Source organism: Camelus dromedarius, chromosome 2 (genome assembly GCF_036321535.1).
Source record: "Camelus dromedarius isolate mCamDro1 chromosome 2, mCamDro1.pat, whole genome shotgun sequence".
Classification (NCBI taxonomy): domain Eukaryota; kingdom Metazoa; phylum Chordata; class Mammalia; order Artiodactyla; family Camelidae; genus Camelus; species Camelus dromedarius.
The window spans coordinates 99,488,219-99,505,407 of NC_087437.1; the positions used below are offsets into that span (position 1 = coordinate 99,488,219).

General features: G+C 35.5%; 1 protein-coding gene across 4 annotated transcripts in view; it reads left to right on the forward strand.

Annotated features, from left to right (window-relative positions):
* LOC105086820 (uncharacterized) overlaps window positions 1–17,189 on the forward strand; it is a 380,981-nt gene that overhangs the window by 152,998 nt on the left and 210,794 nt on the right. For all 4 annotated transcript variants that reach the window (XM_064496518.1, XM_064496510.1, XM_064496521.1 and 1 more), the window contains exon 5: window positions 17,007–17,083. The gene's annotated coding sequence lies outside the window, so the exon portion shown is untranslated. The remainder of the gene's footprint in view (window positions 1–17,006; window positions 17,084–17,189) is intronic.

Here is a 17,189-nt window from a genome sequence, read left to right on the forward strand (position 1 = left end):
GGGGCACATCTCAGAGCCCCTGGTAGCCAATGTCCTTCCCTTTGATCAGGCTCCCTCAGAGAGCTGCTACAGGTATAAATGTTTATGCACTTCACATTGAGCTAAAGGAGTCGACAAGGTGGGTATTTGTAAATCCCGGCATTTGAACCATTTCGTCGGTCTTTTTGTAAGCCAGATGACTGTAATGAGAATGCAGATGCGGACTGAATTCATTATTGCTTACTGTATGTGCTGACATAGAATAGATACTCAATAAACATTTTGCAGATGAATTTAAAAAATGAACAAATGCAACAGCAGTAGAAATAGAAAGTGGGGAATAGATACAGACTTCTGGACTTAAAATGCCACTGATAGCTGATTTCCCAAAATGGCTAGAGGACCCTTTCCTGCTGTCTCACAGGCTCCTATTCCAGTGATACCACAGCAGCCAAGAGGTTAACAGGCCTGTGGGCCTTTGGGATTTGGCAGCAGAGAGAAGAACGTGTTGCAGGAAATGGCCCCTGAACAGAGCCCTTCCCGAGCTGTTGTAAGGGGCTGGTCATCCACCGATTAAATGTGAGTAGGGAGAGAGCAGCCTTGACAAGGCAGGACAATGGTGTGAAGTTTGGATATATCTGAAAAATGTCTTTGATTATTCAGTGTGCATCAAGGGTGTTTTCCATCTAGCTGACAGTTTTTACTGCCAGTAGAGTGAAAGGCATATCCACTCTCAAAGGAGACTTACCCATCTTTTGTGGGCCAGGTGAGAGTGTGTCATGACCCTGGGAGTACTCAGAGCTGCTTCTTGTGATGGCACTTGTCTTTCTGGCCCTTCCCCGGGAGTAGAATCTCCTTCAGATTCTGGCCTTTGCTCTTCTGCTCTCTGTTCAGTGTTCTGCCTCACTTGTGAGCATCTTCCTTACGTCCCACCTCTGATTTCTACGTGTCCTAACTATTTCTCCCACTTCTTTGTTGGTTGTGTTGACTCTATAGTAGAGGCAAACAAACCAGTCATATTTTAAACCATGACAACATCACATCAGATAAAACTGAGGTCTGAGAACTTGTGTTTTTTAATCTCTACAATAGACGTGAGGCTTAAACCTCATATTGTACAGAAGATGTTGTGTTCACCTTTTTGAGAGTTTTTATCAGTGAAAGTAGGCACTCTATTGGACACTTCTAAATCATACCTATCTTGGGTTGTGTGTTACCTCTGCTTAATGCTACAGATCTAAATTATCTTTCATTTTTCTCCTTTTCCAGGTACACATAACTGTTTTGGAGTTAAACTCATTATTCACTAGGCATTCCAAATAAAATTCTCCCCCAAAATAACAGCATATATCCACTGTATCCCATTTTATCTTTACCTTTTTAAGTTCTCATTAAAGTTCTTCTAACAGCTGTTAGCTGCTGGCATCGTCACCACCCACATATTACAGATGAGGCAGGGGAGACCTAGGTAGTTTGGATGGCTTATCCCATATTCTTCCGATAACAAATACTAGCTATGGAAAGTTACTAGGGGCCACTTACACTAGATAAAACCAGTGTCAGGGTTTATATTCACCCTTTTTAACCATGATTTTATTGGGACATCTATGGATATAAAGTAACAAAAGACTCAAAATAGAAATTATCAGAGTGAAGACTAGACTGTTCTTGGGCTCTGAAGAGCCTTCTAGTGCCCGTCTTCTTTTTCCCCTTAAACCACCTTTCCCTGATAACCGACCAGCTCATTCTCACTTTCAAAGAGCCAGTTCTGCCAGCCAAAGGAAAAAGACCTTTCAGTATAATTTTCTGCGCTGACTACCTGTCTTTTTCCCTATTTAGACATAATTTGTGCTGCTAAATAGGGTTGCCCCCTAGCCATTCAGACTAAATGCTGAATTTCAAATAGATGCTTTGTTTGTAACTGCCATAAGTCATTAGTTCTGGGGATGAAAAGACTGGTTATTTTAAGTACAAAAACTTTGGTAAACAGACAAGAGAGAACTTTTCCCTCTTTATTTAATGCCCATGGGCGAAACCTCAGGATGTTGCCATTTGAATTTCACCGCTGTCCTGTCAGAGCCTTCACCAGATGAGCTCTCTGAGCTTGCTGGTGGAAGAAGATTGGCACCCCAAGGCTGTGACCACGGGGCCCGCAGAGGGCAGCCTGCCAGCACCACTTCTGAGATGCCCGGGATTTGCAGGACTCGACTGCTTTCCATTCCTGCTCCTTAGTGGGTTTCCTCCTCCACCACCTCTGAGAAAGCCAGTGTCCAAAAGAAGGAAGCGGTCCAGTGTCAACAGTCAGGGGCCTCCGTGGCCTCTCACCACCTTCCCTCCACCCTACCCTCAATCTCTGAGTCAAGGATACAGAATTGAAAAAAAAAAAAATCTTCCACCAGACCAAGCCCTGCCTACTATGCTTTTGGCTTTTCTACATGCTGTTACATTTTTGGAGAAAATCTTCCCTTGTCTTACCCATTTCTCCTCTTCTTACCCTGCTGTTAGACTTAAGTGTCCTTCCAGGTGGTGAACTGACACTGTGTACCCTGTGTTAACCCAAGACTTCCTCTATTGTAGTATTGTTTCACTTCACTGCAGAGAAGGAAAACCACTTGCTAACGTGAAGTACCTGCCTACCAGTTAGCATGCTTTGAGACTTTTATATGAACGTGCATGATATATATGTGGGAGTGTGTGTGTGTGTGTGTGTATCCACAAAAACGTGTATACAAATACATATGTGTGTATACACACATTATACATGCAAATATACAAGTACATACCCATCTTTGATTTTGCTTCATGAACAGCTATTTTAGCATCCCCTTCCAAAGACTAACTCCTGGTAGCATTTTTGATTTGATGACGGAATTACAGCAGCCTGCCCATGTAGTTCAATGTCATTTGTTTTTGAGAGACTGGCACTATTCTGACATCACACTGGTGATTTGAAGGTTCAAGAGTGACTCTGCTACACTGTTTTATTTTGTTTGTTCTGTATTACCTCGGAACTAGAAGTTGGAAAGTTTACAACGTGAAGAGACAACAGACAGAGAAAATGTGGTAACCATTTCTGGATGCATGGATATGTTCATCCCTAGTATGGAGAGACTGTGTAACATGGAGCCAGGAAGTGGGCCTAGAAAAAATGGAATGAAATTTTGAGGCAAAGTCTGGGTTCTTCCACCTATTAGGAAGAGGTCAGAAAGTAAAAGGCCCTTGAGCATGTTTCTTCTGTATAACTCAGATGTAGCCTAAAATAGTTGCAATAAATCTGAGAACAGAGAATGTAATACTGAAATAAATACTGAGGGAGAGACTGAATTAATGTATATAGGTCTTCGCTGAGCACATAATAGGAAATAATTGGAGTGAATATTTTAGGTACTGTGATTAGGCTTGGGAAGTACCAAGATGACTAAAATACTGTTCTTACCCTGAGAAAGCTCATATTCTGGTTTGGGAGAAAGAAAAGTAAATAATTACAATCCAGGCAGATGACCCAGACTCTTGAAAATATTGCACAAGAGCCATTAACTCCCTTGGGAAAGTTGCAGGATTCCTTCCAGAAAAGAGTTGTAGTTAACCTTCCTACGTGTGACAGGAGAGGCTGGGGCAGCACCCCAAAGGCTTCCTTCCCTCTAGATGCCAGCGTCCGATGAGCTTCTTAATCAGACACCCTCCTTATGAATGCAATTCAGAGCAGCTGTTTCTGCTTCTGCCTCCAGCTCCTGATTGCTACTCGTTTTAAACACTTTTCCTAGAACATCATTGTTCTCTCACCTATTACTTAATATTCTTTCTCTTGGCTTCTGTCCAATTTCTGTTTTCTTCTACCCATTACAAACACAGGGGGATAGCTTGTCAGATAATATTTTTTTTTGAAAAACACTTGCAGAGATTTTAATAGTTCTGTGTGTGTTTTCTGTATTCATATTTATGATTTCTATTCATTTTCATGGTGATTACATTTATCAAGTTACTGACCTGTGTGTATCCTAGAGAATGTGTCCTTTAATCTCCCCAACCTAATTAGTGAAAACTGTTCTTGGTAATATTGTTGGATGAAGACCATAAAGGCACACTTTTGTGGAAGCATTGTTGAATTAGAAGTTCTTTGTGGCACGTGAGGCATACCCATCCAGAAATAACATCTGTCCTATCAGCATCTGTAAGAGGAATTTTTCACTTTGTCTGAACATTCTGAACCGCAGTATATAAAATATCATTGAGGTGGATGTGTATACATAATCAGAAAAAAATTATTTGGGAAAAAAAAACTATAGATTACATTATTTAAAGTTTTATGTAGGCTTAACTATTATGTTTAACTTAACTAAATAGGTTAAGCCTACATAAAAGTTCTTTAACTGCAGTTAATTTAAAGCTGCATAACCTCTGTGTGGTCCTAATCCTTACCACTAATTCCTCCATTTAGAGTATTAATGAAACATTTAGCGAGGAACTGCTGACACACACACACACACACACACACCTCCCAGAGCACTGTTTCCTATATCTATATAAAACCTTGTTTCATTTTCTTGTTTCTGTGTTCACAGATGGTTCTCTTTCTATGTCTAATGCCAGTTCTTGTCCTAATTTCCATGGAATTGACCATTTGATTGCATAGAAGTTGATGTATTTCATATATTAATTGCAGAAAATTCTCTCTGAGTGCAATTGCTAGAAACACACTAATTGGGTTTTTTGTTTGTTTGGTGTCTTTGATTCCTATTAGCTACTGGAAAAATCCATTTATGTACAATTTAAGGTGGACTGTCTCTTTTTCAGAGCTTTCTAACTATCTCTTGATAGCAGCTATTGGAGACATGAGACAGAAGTGATAATAGACATGAGAGAGCATAATTCATAACTCCTTGAAAATTGGAGGAAAGACCCCCTCCATGTCCTAAGTGAAAAATCTTCCCACGTTACTTAAGAAATAATCAGAGATTAAATGCCTTCTGCATCTAGATGATTCCTGTCCATTCCACTAGTTGAGCTTTTTGAAAATCTAACATGACTGTAGATTTTACCCTTTCAATTTTTATGGAAATGCTCTCAATAAGATACCATCTGTCAAAAAAATGACAATAAAACTAATAGTCTAATACAAACCAGGCACTGTTGTAAATATTTTATATCTAAGAACATACAGGTAAGAACACAGAACCCATATGATACCTAGCAAATTAAACAGTGTATTGTACTAAATAGTGTGAAAAGAAATTTGATGAATTAAAAGTAATATTTGCAACAAAGCTTTCATCTTAAAATGGATATTTTTAATAAGCAATCCCACTTTGGGAGGGTAATCGTAGATAAATTAGGATGTATTTAAACTCCAGTTTCTAAGCTGAAATCTGTTTCAGTCCAGAGGACATGGTTTCCCTTTGGGCAAGGCTTTTCTATTCTAAAACCATGCTCATTTCTGTCACTAAGGACCCTTCTCTTTAAAAAAGAACGATTACTACAAGATGGGGTGCTTAAAGTGGAGTGTACTGCAGTGCTTCGTGCCTGATTGCTGCCATGTCTCAAACAAGAGATATTAAAAGAAATAAATGCCAGGTGGTCTCATGAGGACATTTTGACTTATGCTTTTGAACCTTTGGCGCCCACATAACAAAAAGGCTGGTTGCTTTGATGTTGTTTCAACACAGGAAAATCCGCAAGTTTATTGTTTGCAAATGTGAGCCTCTTCCCCAGATACCCTTTGTCCCTAATTATAAAGAATTCTTCAACAGTGAAATACCCTTTTTATATATTGGAAATTGAAATTTAGCATGTTTTTAGGATAATACTTCTGGACAGTATAGTAGTGGGGAACATTTGAATGGTTCTTTTTATTATTTTTCCCCTAAATCAAGACTTTGGCTACACAGAATTGGAAACATTTGGTTAGGAGAAAGTTAGTAATGTGTGCCCATACTTTGTTCATTAAGTGCCTTTTAAGATAAATTTGTAATTTATAGGTACTAAATTTATTTGTTTTCAGGAATAGAGTTTCACCAAGGGTTTTGATTCCAGTTTTCTGAAATATATTTATACAATGTATAGATGGTATTTTTATTGATTTATATTAAAACAGCCTTTATAGAATAGTTCTTAAGTAATTCCTTTAAAAACTACACATTGTAAATGGATAACTGATGAGAATTTGAAGTAAAAATAAATTGTAAATGATTGTTTTAAGGTTAGCCTAGGAGAATAAGTATATAGCTGCTAAAATTTTAAAGAAATGCAAATACAAATTCTTAAGTAAAGGACCTGTTTTCCGTCCATCATGAAAGAAATGTCAAGTGATAGATAACTTATGTTTTAAGGACCTACTTTCTTGCCCCTCATATAGATGGATCAAGATACACCAAAGAAAACTATCTCCTGTGTGTTCCAACAAGTATTTTGTGTATAGCTAAAAGTTGTTTTTATTGAGTTTGTTTAAAGTGTGAGATTACAAATTCTACCCTTCTGATTAAAACAGGGTCTTTTGGTATCCAAACAAGTATTTTCTAAATTGTGTTCTATGTAGAATGAGAGCAGGTTTATCTAGGACAGATTTATTATTCTCTCTTGAATGAAAGGATGTGATCTGAAATTTGACATCTCTTGTAACTTCACCTTCCCCCTCTAAAATACTCTTTCCCGTTCATGACACAGGGAGCTTCCAAGTGATCGTTTGTCTGTAATGATTTCACGTCCCTTCCTGTTTCACCATTATGTATTTACACGTCAAGCCTATTCTAAACCTTATGGTTGGGATGCACTTTAATAATAAGTACTAGAGTTACATACATACAAATTAATATTTTAATCCGTTTTGTTTTCTTATTTTTGTTCTTCCCATCCCTCTATTTGTCTTCTTTCTTTCCTTTTTATTTTTTAGTTGTTGCATTTCATGTAGCATCCCAAGAAATTCTGCTTCTGTGAAATTTTCTGGATTTTTTCTTTCATTTGCTTGATTTCTCAATATGTCTTTTTAAGATACACTATATTTTTGTTGTTTGACTTACATTTTTTTTATTTTGAAAATTGTCTCGAGTGTGATGATTAGAGATACCAAATTAAACTTGCGTTAAGTGAAATTACATGTATGAATATTACATTTTTTTAAAATGCCTAAGACAATATAACTTCATTTATTCTACAAGTAGCCTTTAAAAATGCATTCTGTAATTAAAAGAGAACATTTTAAACACACCAATGAAAATGCTGAGCATCTTAAAATCTTAAAATGTCTAAATACTTGGCACTTATTACTTGAATAACATTCAAGATGGTTTACATATTTTAAATTGCTAAACTCTTTTCAAATTAATCAGGGTTAAAAAGTAGCCTTTGTACTAGTTTCTCTTTTGTACTTTGGTGTGGCATTTTCACTGCTGATAAATGTCTTTACCATTTTAATTTGATTTCTCTCTTAGGTTATCAGAATATTGCAGTCCTGAACAATATTCAGATTATTCTCAAAAACTCTTTTTTCTAAAGAGATGATTTATGAAAGTACATTTAATTCCTTCAGGTTTTAAATTTAATTCTTAGAGACATGTTTTGGAACGAAATGGAAAAAAGGCAGCCATTTTATGACCATTATGATGCCATTCCAAATAAAAGTACATTAAATATCATTATTTCAAGTAACTATATGTTCTTGCTATTTGAGAATTAAACTTCACAAATTTTCCTGTAGGGAAAAATCGTATGCCTCTGGTAATGATTACTCATCATTTGTTGGAAAAGTGCATTGTATTTCATGTATTTAAATTACTATAGAGATTCTTACTCCCAGTAAAAAAAAAAAAAAAATCAAAATACCCTTAGGGTTCTAACATAATCGCATATTTAAACTGTACCACAGACATCCCAAGTGCTGACTCACTGGCCTTCTGAAAGTCCCAGCCTAAGAATGGGAGGCATTCAATAAATAGAAAAAAAATACAAACAAACAAATGCACAAACTTAATACTACCATGAAAATTCCTTAAATAAGTCAAATCTTAATTTATAAATATGAGTTCCAAATTTTGAGCAAGCCTCAGAGTATGGGTTGAAACAGGGTAGTAATGATCATCTTTCTTTGAAGGTGTACTTTAAGTAAAAAATATCTGAATTTTTTTCATAATATGATCATCACACAGAAATTTAGGTTAGGGTACATTTAATGCACACTTAATTATAATAAAACAATTGGAAATAACCAAAATGTTATACTTAAAACCTTGCTTAAATAAGCTACAGTATTGTGAAAATATTAATAAAATTGCATGCCATTTTCCCGAATTTTTGACAGCTGATGTATGTGAAAAAAAAAAAAACTTTGAAAATATCTTCGAAGGACAGTACAATATAGTACATTATATATATATATATATAATTATAGAGATATATCCTTTGTATAAGTGTGACTTTTCTTTCCACTTTTAAGTTAGAACTGCTCACCATACTCAGAAGCATATGAATGTGGAATAAGGGTTTACTATGCTAATAATCTCTTTTGCTCATTACCTGAGTGTCATCCTAAAGAGCTGATTTGACTTTAAGGTAGCAGAGATCTATTCTTACACCTGCAGATAGCATATATGCTACCACATGCGAATCAATCAACCAATAGTCCACACATATGTAATAAGGGTTGGCCATGCATTTATTCCTAGGTTTGGTGCTATAGGATCACTGTTGTACAAACCATGATCTTGCCTTCTTGGAGCTTACAATCAAGTTGGAAAACAAGAGACATAAAAAAATAACAAGTTAGTATAAAACCTGGATAAACAATGAAATGACTAGATCTGGCCAACATGAATGTACTCACTGGGACTTACAGAGATGTTGGGGAAAAAGTAAGATGGGTCTGTGTTATAAAACTTTGATTAAATTAGTATAGATATTGACTGTTAATATTTCCATCTAATATTCATCTTGTTTTATTTTTAAGGCAATTTTTGGTTTTTATGTGTTGCATGAATATTTGTACATCACATTACATATTTTATTACATTTTATTAATTTTTCAGTAGAAATCCATCTGCTATGTTAGCATTTAATCATTGTTGAACTATTAAAGGGTTTTGAGAAGGTAATTATTTGACAAAGTGCACTCACTAGTAGAATTATCTGTGTTCATAGAAAAGATTTTTTTATGATGATGGTGTTTCATTCATTTAATTTATTGAGCACCTATTATGTGCCAGGTACTTTCCTGGGAGCTGGCAATGCAGAACTAAAAAGAAAGGGCGAGACCCCCTGCGGTCATGGAGTCTACATTTTAATGATGAAAGCGGGTAATGAACAATATAAGTAGGTAAAGTACGTGGTATATTAAATAATGAAAAATGATAAATAAGAAAAAAAAGCAGGAAAGCAGGAGTGTAAAAATGTCAGGAGTGGGATAGAAATTGTAGGTAATGAGGGCCTCCGTGAGGAGGTAACTCTGGATTAAAATCTTAGAAAATGTGAGGTGCTAGTCATGCACGTATCTGGGAGAGATCCAGGCAAGAGGAACAGAAGGCTGTTTCCTTCATTAGTGTGGCCACAACACCAGGCGTGCACTTACCTTTCAAGGAAAGGAGTAGGGGGCAAGAAGCAAACATCATTACTTGGAGAAGGGAAAAGGCCTCACTTTGCTTTAACAGATCTATTATTTCTGTATTCTAACCAGTATTACTTTAAGTCTATCTAAGAATTCCAAGATTTTGAAATAAAGTACTATTCCATTCTGACCATCAAACTTTTACTGAAAGAATTACTAGATACTAAGACAAATAATATTTTTTTCCTCATGAGTTTGCTTGGTATTGTGGACTGAAGATTACTAAAATAGAAAGAAAAATGAAAGAGCAACCTGGAGATAGTTGGAGTGACATTAGATGCGTTCTTAGCAGAAGCAAGAATAATCAAATCCTGCATTAGCCTCAAGACTCAGATATTCTATAACATTTCACTTTCTAGATAGAGTAGGCATCCCAATTAAGAAAATTATCATTTGTTTGTGGGAACCTGATTATAGAAAAAAGCTGTGGGTTTTTTGTTTGTTTTCTGTATACTGGTAAATCCCTCCAATCAAAAAAAATTGTATTAAAGTATGCATTATGCTTTGTTTTGATGGCTATATAGTGTCTGCCATATGTTTGGCAATTCTGAGCAAACACTTGAGAAAGGATAATCTCGTTTTTTGTTAATTGAGGTGGCTACAAACAAAAAATAATTATAGTTATGTATGTAGCCTAATTAAAGTACAAAAAAACCCCTTAATTAACATATGTATGATTAAGAAATATAATGGCAGCTATGATAAATAGCTTTAACCTCAATCCCTACTACAGTCACAAAATATATAGTTCTCAATGAAACCTGATGACTATACATTGGTATTGTGGAAGGAATTTTGACATATTAATGTTTTTGGTTGAGTATCAACCTTTCTACTGATCCAGACACTAATGCTGTACATTCACATGCTTGTACTTCTCAGGCTGCAGAACCATAATAGGATCTGCATAGAAAACCCCACTCTTTTTAGACCCAAATATCTGAAATTACTAAACAGTTCCAAAGTATTGGTGTTATAAAATCATGTTTTATGGGTATAACACGTTATGGCTGGCTTGTGATAGGACCTAGAGTTCTGTGAAATAATGCTGATCTTAAAACATTGTTGACTGTTATTTTACCAGCAAAATGAGTTTATTTATTCGGGAACAGCAAGAGAATTGCAATTCAGGACAAGCAAAGTGTGGGGAACCATACTCAAGTCTGGAGAAATTAAAGAGGGACTGGCTTTCATAGAGGAGAGGAGGAAACTGGGGAGGCTGTTCTTCATTGGCTACAGGTGAGGGTCAGCTTGCTGCTGCTGGGTCAGGAGGAAATCTTTCTTCCTGCTGGGCTGTAGGCTGGGGTGAGTGCATTAGAGCTCCCCCTTTAAGGCTTCCCAGCTCAATTTTAAATGAAGTTTCTTACATTTATTTTCACAGTACCTACATATTTTCAAACAGCTACTCCATTTCTTATCTTTTAATGTCTTTGAAATTTATCTAGTGGCTCCTGTTCTTGATTTTCTATTGCAGTGTTTCTTTAGTTTTAATGTCAACATCATCATTTAAGTGACCATCTCAAATGATTTAACCATGTTATAAGATGAATAAAATTCAGATTTCTCATTAATAAAATAGCTTTCTTCCAAAGAGGGAGGCAGGAAAGGACTTATCTGTTCATGGTTTTCCCCACTAATTTCTACTTTAAAAGAAGAGACATTTTCCTAAAGAGAGAACATTTTCCAATAGATATTATTAATTTAAACAGTTGAAATTACAATAACTACAGGCATCAGAAATCAAATTGTTTTGGAAAAATTCCTCTTTTCTCATAGACATTTCAATAAGCCATTCCATCGACTGGATGATAGACTTAAAATGAGGTGAAGAGGATATGCATCTGGTGAAGTTTTCAAATGTAGAACACTTGTATCACTAGATTTATATGGATTTGTGTGACAGTGCATCTTGCCTCTCTTCTTTTAAATGACATATTTCTCAACATTTTCAAGGTTCTGATAACTCCTGCAGCAAAGAAAAATGATTAACCATCCTTAATCGAATGTTTACCAAACTTATTTGCTAAGAAAATACTTTTTCATATCCAACCAAATAACATATTCTGGGACTACTGTTTTACAAAACATATGTTGCTAAAATATCTTAGCAATTGCTGCTAAAATGAAATCCATATCCAATTAACAAAGAGATTTTCAATTTTGTAAAACCTCAGTGAACAGCTTATTTTTTCATGTTTGTAGCCGCTTTTTTGTAACAACCACAAATTAGCCACCTACAACATATGAATGTATAAACAAAGTAGTATACTCACACTAAGGAAAACAACAGAGCAATTAAAAAAAGAACAGTCTGTTTATGCACCCACAATCTGGATAATTTTCTCCAGAAGATTATATAAAATAAGAAAAATCAATCTCAAATATTTACATGCCATATATGATTCCATTTATATAGCATTCTTTTTTTCAGTATATTGATTGATTGATTGGTTGGTTGGTTGGTTGATTGAAGTACAGTCAGTTTACTATGTTGTGTCAATTTCTGGTGTATAGCAGAATGCTTCAGTCATACATGAACATACATACATTCGTTTTCATGTTCTTTTTTGCCATAAGTTACTGCAAGATATTGAACACAGTTCTCTGTGTTACACAGTATGAACTTATTTATCTATTTTATATATATTAGTTAGTACCTGCAAGTCTCAAACTCCCGATTTATCCCTTCCCACCTGCTTCCCCCCATGGCAACCATAAGTTTGTTTTCTGTGTTTATGAGTCTGTTTCTGTTTTGTCTTCTTTTTTTAGATTCCACATATAAGTGATATCATATGGTATTTTCTTACTTTTTTTGGCTTACTTCACTTAGAATAACGGTCTCCAGTTTCATGCATGTTGCTGCAAATGGCATTTTATTGTTTTTTATGGCTGAGTAGCATTCCATTGTATAAATATACCATGACTTCTTTAGCCAGTCATCTGTTGATGGACATTTAAGTTGTTTCCATGTCTTGACTATTGTAAATAGTGCTGCTGTGAACATTGGGGTGCATGGCTCTTTTTGAATTAAGATTCCCTCTGGATATATGCCCAGGAGTGGGCTGCTGGATCATATGGTATATCTATTTTTAGTCTTTTGAAGAATCTGCATACTGTTCTCATAACAGCTCCACCAAACTACATTCCCACCAACAGTATAGGAGGGTTCTCTTTTCTCTACATCCTCTCCAGCATTTATTGTTCATGGACTTTTGAATGATAGCCATTCTGACTGGTATGAGGTGATACCTCATTGTAGCTTTGATTTGCATTTCTCTGATAATTAGCAATATTGAGCATTTTTTCATGTGCCTATTGGCCATTTGTATATCTTCATTGGAGAATTGCTTGTTTAGGTCTTCTGCCCATTTTTAGATTGGGTTGTTTGGTTTTTTTCGTATTAAATTGTATAAGCTATTAAAATATATTCTGGAAATGAAACCCTTATCAGTCTCATGTTTTGCAAATATTTTCTCCCACTCCATAGATTATCTTTTTGTTTTGCTTATGGTTTCCTTGTGCAAAAACCTGTAAGTTGAATTAGGTCCCATTTGTTTATTTTTGCTTTTATTTCTATTGCCTAGGTAGACTGCCCTAGGAGAACATTGCTAAGATTTATGTCAGATAATGTTTTGCATATGTTTTCTTCTAAGAGCTTTAAAGACTTAAACATAAGGCAAGACCCTATTACCTCTTAGATGAACAGCTTGATACTGGGCTAGGAACCTATTGGGCAATCTGAATTATTGATCTTTTAGAAGTGGGCAATGAATAGTAATTGACTACTTAGAAAACAGTGCACTCAGGACATATTTTAAGATCCAGAATCTTTAGAATTTGCTTGTACCACTTTGCAGTGGACAACTAAGATGCGATTTCATATTTCAGGTTTTATGAATATATACTGAATTTAGGGACAGAAATGTATTGAGCGACATTTAATAGAATTGGCCTTAAATGTGAGCGGGGTTAGCATTTATTTGCAACACAATTTTCTGGAAGATCCAAGGCTTTTTAAGCCCCAGATTGGCTTGTTCACATCCTATCACTCCATGAAATTTCACCGCTAGAGCTCCCTGACCTCTCACTTGAATTATAGAATCAAAACAGTCCTGTCATTTTCTATCCCATGGCTTTGCTTAGGCTTTTTCTCTTCCCCAAATTACCTTTCTCCTTTATGTGCCAGTCACTACCCATCAGAATCCTCCGCTGTCTTTAAACAACTCTACTTCCCTGATACCTTCCCTTATTTTCTCCTTGGTAGACAACTATTTATCCAAGCCTCTGTGAGGTCACGCAGATGATTCCTCTTTTCTCTGTGTCTCAGCAAGTCTTTGCTAGTTTCTTTCTTTATAACGTATTGTATGAAATACTGTTACTGAGAAATATGTGTAACAGTCCACCAACATTCATGAAGCACTTTTGGTAATCAGAGACCATGCTTTACCCATTATAAATAATGTCTTGCACAGAGTAGATACTCAAAATTGGATGTCATGGCAACTTCAAAATTGACCTTGATCATCTTCAGGAAAGTCACATGAAAATGCAGATTGAAAATCACGTTCTGAGTTTCTATTCATTAGTTAGTTACTGAAATACACACAGGTTACTTCACATGTGAACAAAGAATTTATTTCTTTAGGGCCCAAGCATTTTTGGAAAACTTCCTTATTGTCACTTAATTCTGGGTAATTTACAGCTAGTTGAAATTAAAAAAAAAAAATTAAAAGGCCGTATGATACACAGAACTACATAGCCAAATTTTGATCTCTTATTCCTTCCATATGTGATTCTTCACTCATTTCTTTTCATAGTTAGAAATTGTTCTTTTTAAACTTTTTATTTTTAAATAATTTCAGACCTACAAAAGACTGAAAATTCTAGAGAAATCCCCTTATAGTTTTCAACCAGCTTCCCCGATTGTTAACATCTTATATAAACAGAGTACAATTATGAAAACCAGAAAATTAACACTAAAACAATTCTACTAATTGCTCTGTAAACCTGGTCATGTTTCTTTGTCTCATGAAGGCCCTTTTCCTTGATCCAGGATCCAATCTTTAAGTCACCTTAGTCTCCTCCAATTAACATCTATCTCCTCAGTCTTTCTTTGCCTGTCATGACATCATGAACGTCACACTTATGAAGAGCAGTAGACATTTCTTTTTGTAGAATGTCAATTTCAGGTTGCCTATTGTGTAAGCAGTGATTATGTCCTTCAAGAAATATATTCAGAGCCTTGGGAATATTTGTGAGGATTGTTTGAGTGGAAAACATTTGTTTCTCCAAATGCTTGGTTGAATCATAGCCTTACTTTCAGTGTGGTAAGGGTGAATATTTTAGAGGGTTTTTTTTTTTTTTTTCTTTTTTTTAAGGGAGAAAAATGTCTTGTTTTTCTTCTTTGCAGGTGTTGTATCTCGTATTATTCCTCTGAAACATTTATAATGAGTTTGTGTTCCAGAGCTCTGTAAGTCTCTGTTGACATGAATATGCATCTCCTATCAAAAAAATTTTTAAATATTCAAGTTTTTTCTTTAATCAACACATTGCATGTTTTCTTCCTTAGTAATCAGTAGGTAGGCAGTTTGGGGCATCTTGAGATGCTGAAATTTAATTGTTTGAAGTGATCTATTCATTGCCCTGGGTGGAAAATCTTAGGCTTTATTGTGATGCACCTCTTCCATGAATATCACGGAGAAGTCACATTTAAAATATTCTCCTTTTAAGGTGATCTTGTTAAAGATTTTTTGGTATATTAGTCTTCCTCCTTTCCATTTTCTAATGTGCTTTACTCTCTGGAGAACTTTCCCATCCTGCTTTTTTTGTTAAATCCTCCACTAATTTTGACCATTACCCGTATTGACCAATTTGCTTCCACCAATTGGCAGCCTGGTTTCCCTCCACACCATTTAACTGAAACTGCTTCCTTGAAGAGTACAGATGAGTTTCTAAAAGCTAAACATGGTACTTGTGTGCATCCTTCAACAGTATTGGCCCCTCCCTTCTTCCATGAAATGTTTACCTTTTCATAATAGCTGAGATACATTCTCTCTTGATTCTTCTGCTGCTTCCCAGAATGTTTCTTCTCATTCTCATCTTCTCTTACTTGTGTTTACATACAGGTGTTCCGTAGGTTTATTCTCTAACCATACCATGCATATATTTTGGACTATCTCAAAGGCTCCCAAAGCTTTTGTGCAGGGGACTCAATCTTTATCTGTAATTTAAATATCCATCCTTAGCTTTAGACCTGAATTTCCCATAGATACTTCAAACTCAGTTAACTCTCAAACTAAAATCATTAACTCCCCCTTGAACATAAACTTCTTATTTCTCCTACCCCTCCTCCTGGGCTTGGGTTGAGGTTAAATCCATTCATTAGATTCTTCCATCACACTCTGTCCTTTGCCTCCTAACTCATGCTATTCTCTTAATCTGGATGGTTCTCCCTCTCTCTTTCCACATTTGTACATGCTAATTTCTCTTTCAGGTACAGTTCAAATTCTACCTCAGTTAATCAGCTCAAAACTAATTTGAATTTCACGTTTGTAATTAACTTTGTTTTTTGTTTTATCATTAGTTGTAGACATGTCCATACTGCTTTTATCGTTGGATTATGAATCCTTCAAATGATCTTTGTGGTCCTCGTACGCCAACTCAGTGACTTACTTGACATACTGATTTGTTGAATTGACTTGAAATGAATCACCCCTGATTTGTGCTTGTTGTTGTGGTTGTTTTGTTTTATTTTGTTTAGCCAGCCATGCAAACAGCATGGTCCTCCAAGGTACGATAATGTCACACTGTAACACAGAGGCTATTGGTATTTCTTTTTCATCCATACATCCGTTCATTCATTTATTCATTCATCCATAGTAGGGGCAGGAAAAATTAGAATGAAAGCAGCTGAAAGTCTCTAGAAAATAATTCATTTCTTCTCAGTCACTCAGAGCAATATCTTGGGCAGGTACTAAAGTAAAACTGTTTTGATCAATCCCAATATGCTGAGGTGGCAAACAAAATCACATTATTTGCAATTTACTGTTGTTCCATTAGTGATCTGCAGATCAAAAAGCTATCTGTTCTGACACTTCATTTCTGAAACTTAATGCTGTGTTTGTTTAATTTATCTAATTAGGACCTCTTAGCGCCTCAAATAGGTACTTTAAAATACACCACCACCACCCAGCTGTTAGCCTAGGGACAAAAGAATAAATGCAAATTTAACACTTCTCAAAGGTGAATCCGCACATTTTGGTGTCTTGACAGTATTCAATAACAATCAAGTGTTCTTAGAGACTGTCTACTAATTTGGTGATTATTTCTAAATCTCTTAATAAATACTGAAAATAGTTTTAAAAACTGACCATTATTTGAGTAAATATTTGTATGTATGTGTTAGTGTAATCTTTTATAATATAAAACTACTTTTCAGGGGTTTGTTACTGCTTCTGAAATAAAGAAAACTCTTGTCGAGATTTGAACAGAGAAGATAATGAAGCACACAATGTGGTAAGTGACTTGCAGATAGACTATTCTGGCAAACTATCTAATGCTCCATTATGTAGTTATCATTTGTAAGTTGCATACTTACAGAATGCATATTTACAGTAGTCAC